The sequence below is a fragment of the Copadichromis virginalis genome, linkage group LG13, assembly GCF_057382275.1.
Source record: "Copadichromis virginalis isolate Kocher_CV1m ecotype Utaka linkage group LG13, C_Virginalis_male_GT1.1, whole genome shotgun sequence".
NCBI lineage: Eukaryota > Metazoa > Chordata > Actinopteri > Cichliformes > Cichlidae > Copadichromis > Copadichromis virginalis.
The window spans coordinates 5,375,184-5,381,957 of NC_140630.1; the positions used below are offsets into that span (position 1 = coordinate 5,375,184).

The 6,774-nt window shown below is 36.3% G+C and overlaps 1 long non-coding RNA gene across 1 annotated transcript; it reads left to right on the top strand.

Moving 5' to 3' along the window:
- The first annotated feature begins 2,572 nt into the window (after nucleotides 1–2,572).
- LOC146695115 (uncharacterized) lies at nucleotides 2,573–5,975 on the top strand. Its single transcript, XR_014923523.1, has 4 exons — nucleotides 2,573–3,085; nucleotides 3,454–3,606; nucleotides 3,968–4,055; nucleotides 4,633–5,975. It is a non-coding gene; the product is annotated as an uncharacterized LOC146695115 (long non-coding RNA).
- The last annotated feature ends 799 nt before the right edge of the window (nucleotides 5,976–6,774 follow it).

Sequence of the window (6,774 nt, forward strand, 5' to 3'; positions counted from 1 at the left end):
CTCCTGTAGATATTTTTTTTGTACAGATAATGTGCAGCATTTTGATCAATTACATCTTATTTATGTATATATAAGCTCTAAGCACAAGATCAATAGAGGCTACGACACCAGAGCCTCCATTCAACGGCTTTGGGGGCCATTATTTATTTTAAATAATTTAATGACCAGAAGTATGGTTCACATGCCGAGACTTGGACTTTTTGGCTTTTTTTTTTTTTTTTTTGGCGTTTTTAAGCAAGGAAATATTCATGTCAACTGCACTTAATAATCCTTAAGGAGTCATTAATATGTGGGTTGGACTCAAGCACCTGGCTCGAGTGGTCTTATTGCTGATTTTCTGGAAACACTTGAGTGTAACGTTAACTGCATAAAGAAATTACCTTGCACTGTTAAAATTTCCCTACCAAGAAAACACTTTAGCCACTTTAGAAAAAGCACAAAAAAACTGACCTACTGCACTGTGAGGCCAAACTTCCTCCAGCATTTCACTTTTTGTCTGTCCCTCCTCATTTCCACCTCCTTTCTGAATCGGTTTTCACGAAAGGTTTCCAAATACTTAGTGCTTTGGAGCACTTCTGTAGCAGAGATTCAGAAAGTGGGCTGAAAAACTCCTTCGAACAGGTAAATACTGGCCCTCGAGCTCCCAGTTATGGCTAAATGTGTCATAAAAGTGGAGTTGATAGTTGGCATTGGGCACATCTGCAGATGCATTTTAAGCAATATGAATGAAACATTATTGTATAATAGAAAAGCACGATGGGGGAAATTGTTGTGTGCATCGTCATCAAATGTCATCAAATTAGTCTGACATTTGAGTTTACTTTCTCTTCCATTAAGTGAACTGCACATCCTCACCCATTAATACCAAGCACTGTGTTAAGCGTTTGCAGTTGGAAACCCATTAGCCAAGAATTTGTTAATTTGGGGAAGTGAACATAAATGCCACATCACTTAATGCAACAAGCTGCAAAAAATATCTGACTCACAGTATTTTTAATGCCTAAAATAAGGTGATCCGTGGAAAGTAACCAGCTACAGCTTGAGATGGACTGGTGTTTCCAAGTGTTTTGTTGCTGCTTATTCTTTAAAGACATCGTTCTCTACCACTGTGTTCAAGTCACTCTTTATGTGCAGCCATTAACTATACAACAAATTTCATACACGCAGAAAGAAAATGTAATGGTTTCAGTAATTTATTTATTTACTATTGCCAAGGAGACCAGTTCACAACCGTTGGTCACAACAGGAACATAAAGAAAGTTATAAGTGAAGTGTGCCCTCCTTTGCTGACTCTCATTTCTGGTCTGAAGTTTGTGTTCAGCATTTGTAAAGTGAACAAAAGAATACATTTCCATATCCAGTTTCAACACAGATGTCATTTATTTATTCCTTTACTGTATCAAAGTTGCAGACATCCACATACAAAACAAAACTGTGCCTGCTCAGTTAATGGAAACTCTTACTACTATTGATATTTATTCAAATGTATTTATTTAACTAGCAGTTTACCCAACTTTTTGTTATACAGTCTACTGAACTCCACTTCGGCTATCTAGAGCTGCTGCTGTGCGTGCTAATCCACTTTCTGCTGTCGAGGTCCACCATGCACAACCTCCAAAATCCCTGTTAAACTATACTTTATTATCTAGGTTACTGTACCAGTTACTTTGCAAATCTAGTGAAAAATCTATTTTGTAGAACAAACTGATGTTTTTGTTTTACATCAGTTTAAAATAAAGGCTGTTTCACTTACATGGTAAAAGAACGGTGGGGATTCTAGATCTGTTACTGTTTGTAGGTTTGCTTACATTCATTTTCTATTGGGTTAACTTATTTATTTTATAATCTGTTTCATCTGGAGTCCATTTGTGGAAAAAGAAACAAGTTGAATCATACTGGCTGTTTCTCTTCACCCTGGCAATTCAGATTTCCTTCAAAGATTAGTCTTGCATTGACATTTCCGATGTCCGAGAATCAAGCAGAATATACAGTAGAATAACTACAATGATGTAATTAATATGGCAGCCTCAAGTGGAAAGACTTAATTTGTTCCAAAAACGTACTTTACCCTTCAGTTCTGTCCACTTTACAAACCTGTCTTTGCTTCTGTTCCACCCTGAGGGGGTACAAAGAGCAGATAACACAATTAAAAGTGACATTTTCTTTCTACTTCCTGGAGGAGAAGTGTGGTTTACTGAGGTGTGAGACATGCTTAAAAACAAAAGTCTATGTTTAATGAAAACACCAAAGCACCAAAATCTAACATGTTGGAATGGTACCAATTAAAATAATAAATCTCAACCTTATACACTGAAAAAAAGGGACTGGCCATCTCTTGGATTTATGTAAGCATCTTGCATGTATTTAACACAATTGCCTCATGTTTTAAAGATAAATGTAACTATATAGTGTAAAAACTACATGATATGCAGAAAGGGTGTATTAAATTGTTTATATCATGTTCAGGTGAAGTAAGTCAATAAGATAGCAACGTTAAATCTCGTGAAACCATGCGTGATTTCATCTCGCGGGCTTTGGATCGTGGTTTAAAAAATGCATCCATCTCAGTCAAGTCCAGCAGCCAACTCTACATTTTTTGGTATGTCTTGATTTTTTGAATTAATATTTACCATATTTCAGCCAAATGTAGTTAAACGTCTAAAGTGCCGCCATGTAACATGCTAAAAAAGAGCCGTTAGCTTATTTGCTGTTTTATCTGTTATCAAAGAATTGGCGCTTTTTCATTTGAATTTGTCTTTGGCACAAGAGCCGTAATATCACATTAAACCTAATTACGAGGCACTCATAACATAATTTGGTTTTCTGTGTGAATAGATTTGTCAACTGACTCTTCAGTTACATTGTGTATTTACTGCACCGTGGTGTTAGTGAGATTTTGGACATTGAACAGCTTTAGCTAATATCATCAGCGGCATTATGCTAGCTTACATCCCTACCCCTCCTGCCCTCACCTGCTGTCCTTTTGTTTTTGTTTGTTTGTTTTTGTTGATGCACATTGAGAGACCACATCTATTCTGCATTTCACCAGGAGTCAGCTGATGGATTGTGGGTTCAAGGTGTTATGGTAAGAAAGTATATTCTATTTTCGCTTAAGGTTTCTGTAACTTAATTATAATAGGTTTTTTATAATTATTAGGTGCATGCATACTCAAATAGACCACCCTATTAATACAACTGAGAAATCCAAAATCTGCCATAGGTTTAACTTATACCTGTATGTATTGTCAGAAAGGTGATTACTGGACTCACATTAATGCACACTTGAACTAAAATGAGGTTGTAACTTGTGGGTTCTTGGGTTGCAAATCAGAAATAAACATTTTTTTAATCCCATAAGATCTGGAAACACAGTTTTTATTCAACAAAACATTACTGATTATTAACCAAGCACAGTGCCTGCTGTTATTTCAAAATAATTTTATGTCATTTCAGATGAAATGCAGCATTCCAGTGCATCCCAACCATGCCTTTACAGTCAAGGTTTCTGACGGAGCTGAGTTTCTCTCTGACAGTCTGCTGAAAGTGTTTGCAAAGTGATCGGGGGAACAGGGCACAAAGCTAAAGGATGTAGCTGCCATGATGACAGTAAGAACTTTAAAATTCTTTAACTACAAAGTGTATATGTATTGCATTAGGTCAGTAAAAGATTTTTATGCTGCATCCATTGAAACAGTCAACTATTACCTGTGAGTACTGATTCCACCGAAAGGATGCCATAATTTTCGTCATGCATTTACTGGCCCACTGAGAAAAATTGATCTTTTTAAAAAAATAAATGTTCTGGAAACTATATATCCATAAAGTTGATGTCAAACAGGAACTTTTGATATTGCTTTGTAGATGCTGGTGTTGCATGTTGACTGGTTTAAGTTTTGGTCTGGGATCATTTTCTTCTGTGCTACTGAAAAGTTCACAAATCTCTGTTTTCTTTGTTATAATACTTTAGGATGACATTAATGCTCAAAGGGAGTCTCATCAAAGTGCTCCGCATCTGTGTGAAAGACAATTGCAACATCTTGGTGCAGGAGTTCATGGTGTTTTATGAGTAGATTGTGGCTTTGCAACATTTAAAAATGCATTTAGTTATCCACTTGATCCTCATTGGACCAGTTAGGACCAGTAGTCCTCTTTAATAATTTGAAGTTCACATGAGGCCTGGTAGTGAACTCAGCCGCCGGCCCTTGAGGCCCCACCCCTGTATTAGGGGTCACATCAGTGTGAAAAAACTTTAAATTTGTCATTCTAGTGAACAAAGGAAAATCCCACCAATATTTACATTAGCTTTTGTTTGAAAAAAAAAAAGACCAACAGCTAACCAAATTGTGGGGCTGAAAGTCTAAATTCTAACATCTTCTGAGTGACAAAACCTGGATTTCTGATGGGCCGGTGTCTTTCTAAGAAAAACTAATGTAAAGCATTTGAAATTATGTTTTTCACCCTCTCTTAGAAACTCTGTTAGACCATGAATGGCAGCATGGCAGGCCACTCTTTGGCTATAGCTATTTACTATGTTGCTTGCATTGGTTTAAATTACTCTAACATTAGAACTGGTAGATTCAAAAGAGATGAGTTTAAAAAGGAATCTTAAAGAAATGTTTTGTTTTTAACCAGGACTTGACTGAGGCCACTGCACAGATTGAGAAAACCACAATGAACATCTGTCTCCAGAGGATGCACCAGGCAATGACTTTTCTGACGTTGGCATCATCATCGAGGGTATAGTAGTTCTTCAAGATCTGGATAACGTGACCTTTGCAGTAGCCATGCTGTTTGGACCTTTTTTATTCCTTCAATATGAGTTACCCATCACAACTCTGCTACACTTTTGAGGTGATTCAAAGGGTGGTAATGGAGTTGGAAGCAACTCAGCTCTCAAGAAAAGCTCACAACTAAGACAAAACTGCTCCTGCAACGAAGCTCACTGTTATGCATGTGAGGTGACCAGCTCTAGGTGAGAAGACATTTAAATCTCACACTTGTTCTGCTGCATTTTTGAAGCTCAATTCCAGGAACAGATCGCAGGGTTCATTTTTATATACACTGCAACTGCCATGAGGACGAGCCGTTTTTTTGTTGTTGTTGTTGTTGTTTGTTTTTCCTTTTGCTCTGTACAAGTTCTCTGTCTGTTTGGCAGCATTTTTAAATTTCTCTTTGTATTTTTTCTTTCTTTTACTAGTGAAGAGATGTAGCATGAACAGTTATGCAGTCTAAATATCCCATATGGGTCGTGTGAAATGGTATTTTCAGTTTCATTCAGTTGAAGTAAGGAACGTTGAATATTTCTAAGCTTGCTGTTTTGAACCAAGATGTCACAGTATGATCAGTGCTGTAATTTTTGACAGTCACTGTATCAATGTTATTTTTGCATCTCTTGAATAAAGGTTTTGACCTGCAGGTGCTAATTTCTTTAGTTATTGGGGTAAAATGGGTAATGTTAATAGGAAGGTGTTTGCCAATTCAGTAACCTAATTTAATGTTAATGGAAACTAACACTACCTCAAATTGTTTAGTTATAATTGTTGTTTAACTGAATCTTGACGTCAGAGGCCTTAAATAGAATGTTTTGTATTGTTCTTTCCCAACATTTTTCAAAAGAAAGAGTCTAATTTCTTTGCTGTGATTGATTCCAGAGAACACGGAAGAACTGACATTATTTAACTGTTGGTTTATATAGATTCAGTAGAGGAGTAATGTCAGTTTAATTCTTTACCTACTGTCAATGCAGTGAAATTAGACATTTTGTTTTGAAAGGTTACTGGTGGATGCCAGCAACCATCTTGGAAGAGAACAATATAATCTGTTATAAGGCCTCCATTTGAAAATTGTGTATTTGATACTAGAATATAATAGCAAAATGTAATTTGAAGATAACATGTAGTATTTAAGTGACCAAGTAGTATTGGGTAAAAGTTATTGAATGGTGTTGGGATAAAGTGAGAAAATTGTGAAGGATTAAAATATTTCAAGAGCTCAAATTACTTCATCAAAACATGTTTAAGTCACATTTTATCAACACAAATTGCACAGGTTTATTGAACATGAATAAATTGTGTTAATTTAACTCAATTGTTTAAGTTGCTGCCAAAGCAAAACATCTGTGTGCAACAAATGTCCACCATTGAATTAAGTAAATCCAACAACATATTTTTTTCAGTGTAGCTCCCCTTTGTAAGTCTCTTTCTACCCAGTTTACTTTACATGGACGAGCCCCTGGGCAGGTGGTGCTGAATCTGAAAGTCACAATATAGACTATAAAATAGTCACACAAATACATGACATACAATCCTAAAATTAGTCCCCACTCCACCTGCAGCTTCCAAACAAAACTGTAAAGACAGCTATCAAATGATAAAATCCAGTAAATGTGGAAAATATGACTTTTTGATAGCAGGCAACGTTTCACATTCAGAAATTGAGCCTATTAAGAGTCATTAAAGCCATTTTTTTCATACTGTGGAACGCCATTCATGAATGTGCTGTGATTAAAGCTGTGGGGCACAAGCAGGCATCACCTGGCTTCTGTGCAGTAAAATGGAATAACTTTAGAATAAGAACAGTGGTTGGCTATAGATGCAAATTTCATCATTCATAAAATCGACAAGAATGAGCTTCACCTCATTTTAGTTAAGAATTGACTCTCAAAATCAAATTAATGACCGCGTATTTTAGTGAACTAGAATTTGGTCCTAGCGCGAATACAAAGGTGTCATTTCCACAAGAGATTTTCATCAAAATCTTGAATCATGCTGATTT